General features: G+C 45.3%; 1 long non-coding RNA gene across 1 annotated transcript; it reads left to right on the top strand.

The window, feature by feature from the left end:
- The first annotated feature begins 4,145 nt into the window (after nt 1-4,145).
- LOC135919059 (uncharacterized) lies at nt 4,146-6,771 on the top strand. Its single transcript, XR_010569869.2, has 3 exons — nt 4,146-4,415; nt 5,292-5,363; nt 6,243-6,771. It is a non-coding gene; the product is annotated as an uncharacterized lncRNA (long non-coding RNA).
- Nucleotides 6,772-7,747: the final 976 nt, after the last annotated feature.

Below are 7,747 nucleotides of genomic sequence, written 5' to 3'. Positions count from 1 at the left end.
TTGAAACAAGATCTTTGCGGCGCAGGAATTTAAGGACATCGGCTAGCTCTGAGCTTGAACTGTTGTGTGCCGGGGCGTGCACAAGCGGCTGCGGATCAACTCGTAAGTCCATAGGACGACTCGTAGCTCCAGCATGCTTATAACTTGGGTTGTTAGGGGCAGCATGGTAGTCAGGTGGCCGTTCATCAGCTCGCAGACACATTGAATTATATGCAGCTGTGTGGGCACCCGGCGCCGTGTGAGCATTGTTTACGTCGCCGCTGGAGTTGGTGACAGCCACCTCAGTTAACACAAGCGCAGAGTTGCGTAGGGCTTGCTGCTCATCGATATAAATCCTAGTCTGCAGCGTTCGGTCCACAGGAGGGAGCGTGCGCATGCGCTCCCCGCCATCCTGCTCCACGGCTGCCTCGAGCGCATTCGCCTGTGCGTTTGCAGCTGCCGCTTCTTTTTCATGCTGCAAAATATCCAATTCAGCCCTCTATCCTTGCCTTCTCAATACGCATTGCGGTCTCTCTGCGACCAAACTCTGATCTGGCCCGGACGGCATCAGCTTGTGCGCGTGCTTGTACGGCGGCTAGGCTGATTGTTGACGAGCCCGATCGCCGTGACCTCGAAGAAACGCTTGAGTGGGCCGATAGAGAGTGCTGCGACGTTACCTCTTGTAAGCGGTCGCGTTCTCGTTCTGTAGCCTCACGTAATTTGTCGCTTACAGTCACATAACGATCTGCGTCGATTGCTTCCTGAAGTTCTAATTCCTGCTGGGTTTCAGATCTGCTCGTTTTGGCGAGGAAGGTAGCGTATCTGGCGGCGACGTGCTCGTAGCGCTCAAAGCTCGCGCGAAGCTGCGTTGCGGCGCTGTTAACGTCTTCGTCTTTCGCACATGACACTTTGAAAATAGCTGTTTCCACGTTCTTCCAGGCAGCGTCTGTTCTCCGGCAGTGCTCTTCGCGGCTCGTTTCACACGTTTCTTTAGCTTTCATGGAAAACGTAGTTGCTCTTTGGGGTAGAATGTTTGCCGTAGAAGCTTCACGCTCTCCTGTCATAACTTGAGACGTTTCAGGCGTCAGCTTGTCCTGATCCATTTTGGCGTGCGTGCTTCACGACGTATCTCACTCAAAGCGGACGTATGTGGTGAAGTCTGCTAAGCTGCGCGATGAAATTTGAAATGAGCCCACCTTGTCGTTGCCCTGTGTGCCGTCAGCTGCTCAACTTGTAGGCGATGCCGTGTCCTTGCAGTAGGCGGATGTCTTGGTCAAACCGGAGGTCTTGCCGTGCGACGTATTCCACTGTAGCGGACGTTGAGTTGGCGGCCGATGGCAGTCGACTTCACTTTTTTACTATGCTGGCCTCGCGGATCGCACTTGACGGGATCAAAGCGTCCGCTGTCCAGCTAGATAATGGGTCGAACGCAGTTGAACATTTAAAACAAACTTTAATTACACTGAGAAGGTCAAAAAAGCAAGTCAGAAATACGCAAAACGTTCAGTTTCAGCCCCGTAAAAAAGTGGCCCGCTCTCTAGGGCCGGTGGGGCGAATCTGCCCATCCCGCGCTTTTCCAACCGCGGTTTCCATCCCCGACGCCGCCCCCAGGCCCGGGTAAACAACACCCGACACCCCGAAGCGTCGTCACTGGGTCACTTCCAGGAACCGAACGGAGGGAGCGGGCCCTTTGTCTCGCGCACAGCTGGGAGTCCGCGGTGGGTCAGTGAAAGAGAGTGCAATAAAAGTAACGAAGGCTCGCTGCCCTCTTGAAGGAAAAGTCTGGCCGTGCATTCGCGATGCGCACAGAACAAGACCCATCTTGCGTCTTACAATGTCGTTCTGGTAGCGCAGTACGCGCTCGTACGTGTCACCTATAGAGACCTCGTCCAGGTAGCAAAACGCGTTTTTATTGTTTTTGTTGAACATGGTTCGAGTAAACCGCTTTATGGGGTTGGGCGGCGTCTTTGACGGACCGCCGAGACGACGGTATGGCTCGAACGGCGTGCACGACGTGGCTTCACACCCACTTTTCGTGAACACGAATCGACCGTTGCTACACGTCAAACCGTCTGGGCACGGGTAATCCACTGGAAGGGGTTCCCACGTTAGGGCGTCGTCGCCGAAAAAAAAGTCGTCGATTCCCTTGGCGCACTGATGTTCGAGCAACTTCTGATAGGCGTATTTATTGATCTAGTAGTAATCGAGCATCGTGGGCCCTGGGTCTGTCATCACGTATTAGTAGAGTTGTGCGATTATCTCTAGAACGTCAACTACCACGCGCGATTTTAGATGAATTTCATTTTGGGAATGGCACCCGATGCCCAACGCCGGAGTTTTTACCAAGTCGTAGTAAAGAATGACGACACACACGTGTTACTTTGTTTCATCTTTTATTTAAACCTATAAATACGCTTTGGTGATCTGTGAAGTAATGACTTTTGGTTTGTACATCACTTATTACATATTTGTCAGAATGCCTGTACATGATTAAATCTAAACTGCTTCCCCACTGAGTTGTAGACTTTGGCTGTAGTGGGCATAGGTCAAGGGAATATCTGGTGTCGAGGGCTGTGATGAACGATGGGTCTCTTGTAGGATCTTTGTTGGTCTCCTGTACAGACGAGCATTCTTCTGTCAGTTCGTTCCGGTAGACCATTGGTCAAGATGTTAAGAGCAGCATCATTTCCTGTTTGGGCCGAGATGTAAACACCAGCCACAACTAAGTCCAAGGCAGAAATTGCTATACACAGTGCTTATCCTTGTTCCGTCGGTACTGTAGGCGTCACAACGGTAGCTTGCAGAGGTTGTCTTAAATATATAGCCACTCCTGCATTTCTAGTCTGGTTAACACGTCTGGCTGCACCCACAAAGTTAAAACCACGCATATCCAAGGGACACTCGCCTGGGTAATATATGTTCTGACATTTGGTTTCAAACCGCGTTTTCTCAGCACAGCAGCCCAATCTTCTACTCCTTAGACCATGAACGTGCCACTGAGCAGAGTTAGGGGAATGGCTGTTGGAAAATAACAGACACTTAAGGATGCGTGAGTTACCCTAAGATGGACGATCGCAATAAAATTGCGAATAACGAACCCTAATGCGGTCCAAGAATGCGTTTAGCATGCTTCAAAGGCCACCATTCACCATTTTGTCTTATCCTTAAGCAGGGGCCAACCAATAGTTTGAGCTACACTTTTTTAAGGTACGTTTCATTGTCCTCAACGTTTTCGGCCTGCGTCCGGGGATAATTCGCATTAATGCGCCCTTGCATTTATCAAGAAAACACCATTCGGCAGCGTATGAAGTGAAAGATAAGGCGATAAAAAGAACCCTGATATCTGTCCCATAGTTTTATCGTTACATCAGAATATATAAGTTATAGTTCAGACCGACCTCACTGCATTTCTGTAAATAAGTATATCTCTCTTACTCAATCTCAGAATGTATGGGGTGTCTTCTTCGATTCAAGTTGAGAAGTGCTCTCTTTGCAGATCTACGAAACTTCATTCATAAAATGCCGAGATGTCCACTTAGTAGACAGAGCTCATGCTCTAGCAATAGAAACAGTTATAATCATTCATGTATAATTAAATTGCATTATACCCCGTGCTTAATCAATGCCTGGCTGCACAGAATCCCGTTCATGAATGTTAGAAATGTGGCGAAACTGGAAGACCTTGGTTCGCCTGAGTCTCTTCGCTAACAATATATACATTTATTTATATATATGTTGAGTTATGGTGCAATAACCTATATCTTCACGCGATGGAATGCTGCTTGAAGTAGTACCTCTGGGCCACATTGTCACACATGCAAGTCCATCCTCTTGTAACAGACGGAGACATTCTGTAGCGACCGAGGTGGTAGTCGCAACATATCTACCAACAACAAAAATTATTTAAGAGCATAGGAAAATAATTTAATCGAGAGGAAACCAGAGCGCGGGTACGCGAATTTAGGGTATTATGACGCTTGCGTTGAAGCCTGTGTAGGCAAGGTATGTATGCTGATCAATATCTATTCATCAGGAACCGTTTTCTTCAACACGTGAAGGGTGCGCAGTACAGCTGATTATACGCTTTTAGCAATCGTGCTGGAACGCATTTTTTTCGTTCTAGTCACGGCATGCCGCTTTTGGTTGAGGAAGTAGTGGCGTAAAGGAGCACCACCTGTGCCGTCGCAGAACGCTGCCGCCCATTGGTTGCACCTATACTGATGCTTTTTTACCTCTAATTTACCTATCGAAAGTCATGGTTACTCTAGCCTGTCTTCTATTGGCTCATGACTGTTGCCATGGTTGCATTCAGTTGTTTCGTGTGTGTATTTACTTTCATTTTCTCTCGAATTTTGCTTTCCAGGCTACTCGTGGTGGTGTATAAAAGACCGTCGATTTTACAATTCAGCATGCACCTCCATTGGGTCCTCCTTTAGGTGAGTATTGTTTCCTGTGTCTCCTCTTATATCAAATGTATTACACTATATCGAATCCCACTTTTTCTTCATAACCAAGTTCGGCCCTATTGGCAGCTGGAACTTTTACTTAAGGCTGTGTGCCTTTCTAGAATACGCACTTTCAGGTGATAGGCCTATGGCATCTTTATTTGCGTTCACCAATGTGTTCATTATTTATATTAGTTCTCAACCTTTGCCAACATCCCTTAAACTAGATAAGAAAAAGCTTGGTCAAGAAATGTGAAAAATTGTTTGTAAATTGTAAACACAAATACCTTGACACCAAAGCTCCATTGCACGTCATTTGGCTTTCTTTTTTTCCCTAATGTGCATGTTGAGTTGCATCGTTACAGAATAGTGAAGTACTAACCAAATTCATGTCATAACTGAAGTAGTAGTTGATTACCATTTCTGTCTTGTCTTCAGCTACTTACCTTTAATCAGTTTCATCACCTTTCATATGTTTTCTCCGTATTATCGGCCTGTATCCTCGTCTCGAAAGGAAGCCATTTAGTTCTGCTCATTGTTTCCCACGTGTACAATGTAATTATAATTATGCACACAGAGAGTACCCGGTCTGAGAACTGGCTAGCCTCCCTCTCTTTCCGTCTATACCGGCTTCCTCCTCCTTACGTACACTGTGACAATGACTGTACGGAATTGTTTACGCGTGCGGTTTGATTCTGTTTTATTTGAAATCCTAAAGCTGCGTGAAGGAACAGCTGTGCGTGCACTTCCCTTTCTCGAGCGGCGTTCGTTTGATTCCTTGGGCAATGTTGTTTGCATGCTCACACAAATTTATGCGCAAAACACGGGAAAATACCTAAATATGTTAGTCGCGAACTTTTGTTGCAGGTTCAACTGCACGTACGATGAGACCTCTGCTTCTGGTATATTCGGTGGCCTTGTGTGGCCTGCTGGTGTCAGGTAATTTGTACGTTTGATCTGCACAATATGCTGGCAGGAAGGGCTTCGCAAATTTAATGCAATGGCAGCGAGATGTGCTTATATTCTTACGTACTCATATTTGGAGGAAATATAGTTTCTTGTAAAGGTGCGCCTAGATAAAGCCATATCAAGAACACTGGTCAAGTGCGATCACTAACAACGTACATTACTGATATGCTAACATTCATGAATATAGACTTTGAACTCAAATATAACGTACTTTGCAACTTAGAAAACATGAGCTAGAAAGAAAGCCGTGGTTTTCAAGCAATTTTCGTAAAAGGGGATGAAAAAAGATCACAAAATTGCCAAACAAAAAATTTAACACGAGTTCACCAACGGATTATACATTGTGAAATAATGAATTTCACGATTTTCTCTCCCAATCCAGAATTTAATCGTACATGTAGCTGAACGCACATAACATAAGCAGGGATAAACTAAACCTTGGCCAAAAATTGATACGTTGACATCTTACCGAGCTGTTAATTCAACTTTACTTAGCTTACACTAAGAACTAAGTTACGAAAAAGTTCACAACAATGCGCCGCAAAGATCTTCATTGTTTGAATATAAGTACGCTTCTTAGTTGTGAGGGTCAACCACGCAAACCGGAATATATTTCTTGCTAGAGCTTGTTTCCGATATCCGATGAAAGAACAATAAATACTGAGATAATACTTCGAAACATTGCACAAAAACACTGAGCGAACATCCTGTCTGCATGAGAACAACGGAAAAGATGCAAAATATTTCTCAGCTAACAGGAATGACATGTAACTGGTTTTAACCCTTCTGCTGAGTTTGCATGAGGATGTACAAACGCTATGTTTTCTTAATTTGCGGTCCTATTTTTAGGCAATGCGCTGCCACCTGCAGGTGAACCAAGTGCGAACCCTCCAGATCAGACGGAGTCATTTGGAATGCAAGACACTCAAGTTCCTGTTGGATTGATCGGCCAGCCAAATGGACCAAACAAAGCTGAAGAAGCACGCTGTCCATCGGAAACCGGCTCGCCAGTAAGCGATGGGAGGAGCGGCGATTCTGAGAACAAGGAACAAGGCCAGAAGGAGAAGAGTGAAAATTTAGTGAGAACGATAACGGGAAGGGGCCCCTTTCCTCTGAGGACAGAGTTGGAAGTATGCAAGCGAAATAGCACCAAACCTGGCGTATCCCCTCCTAGACAAGGGAAGGCAGATGGTACTTATGAAGTGATCTTCGGCTATCAGCAATCTTAATTCATATCGAAAATCCCCAGTTTCATGAACTGGGCTTGCTTTTTAAACTGTAACCAGGCGTAGTACGTTTTCCAGCGATGCTACACAGCGTATTCACTATTCTTATGAAAATGCAGAAAGTGATTAAATTTGCGCTGCTATTACCTGCCCTATCTTAGCGCCAGGGAACATGCAATAACCTGTACTCAAACTAAAACAAAATATGCGAAGCATGACTGCCTCGGTTTTACTTGTCTATGCTCTGACAGTTACCGCCACTTTCGGAAAGCGGTGGAGCAATATATAGATATAATTTTGTTTCCAATGAAGTAGCAGGAGCAACTTAATCTCAAGGCCTTGGTATAAAGGAAGGACGCATCGCTTGCAGCTGAGCAAGACGTCGCTAGTAGATTCATAGTCTCGGCGGCTTCACTTTAGTGGGGAGCACTACAGTAACAGCTGGCTCACTTAAATTTAGTGCGCGGTTTTAAATGAGAGGCGTACGGGGGCCTCAGGTAAAAATCGTCTTGCGCTCTCAACTACTTTGTATGTGGACAACTGCCAGATGCTTTGAGACTTATTTCCAAATTTAAATGCAATAGAAGTTTGTTCCAAAATTCAAGTTTCCTTGCTGTCCCACTTGAAAAACACAACAGGAAATTTTCAGTCTGTCGTATTTTGGGACGTTCTTTCTGTCATTCTGTTGTCTGTCGTTCTGTCGCTTGTAGTTCTGTTGTCTTACGTTGTGTTGTCTGTAGTGTGACGTCCTGCAGTCGAAAGTTCTGTAGTTCCTGATCAATATTTAATTAATAATTGACAGACACCTCTTTAAGGATTTGTAAATTTATTAGTAAAAAAGGAAATATATAAAAGTAAAAAAAAACTTGCCCGCCCAGGATTCGAACTTGTGACCTGAGAATCCCGAGCTCAAGATCTTACCAGTGCACCGCGCCGATTTTTTTTGCTTACTACTTGGAAAACAAAACTGGAGGAATGTTACAAAGTGGACACAACTACACACTTAAAAATCAGGGAAACACACACATGCATCCAACAAGTGCATCCAGTCTGGAGAAGGTTCCTGCGCAGCGTACACACTTCTTATATAAGCAGCACTTTCGCGAAAGAAGGATTTTGTAGATCGCG

Source organism: Dermacentor albipictus, unplaced genomic scaffold, assembly GCF_038994185.2.
Source record: "Dermacentor albipictus isolate Rhodes 1998 colony unplaced genomic scaffold, USDA_Dalb.pri_finalv2 scaffold_15, whole genome shotgun sequence".
In the NCBI taxonomy this organism is placed as follows: domain Eukaryota; kingdom Metazoa; phylum Arthropoda; class Arachnida; order Ixodida; family Ixodidae; genus Dermacentor; species Dermacentor albipictus.
The sequence above is the reverse complement of the archived record's forward strand: the minus strand, read 5'-3'. Positions and strand labels throughout refer to the sequence as shown.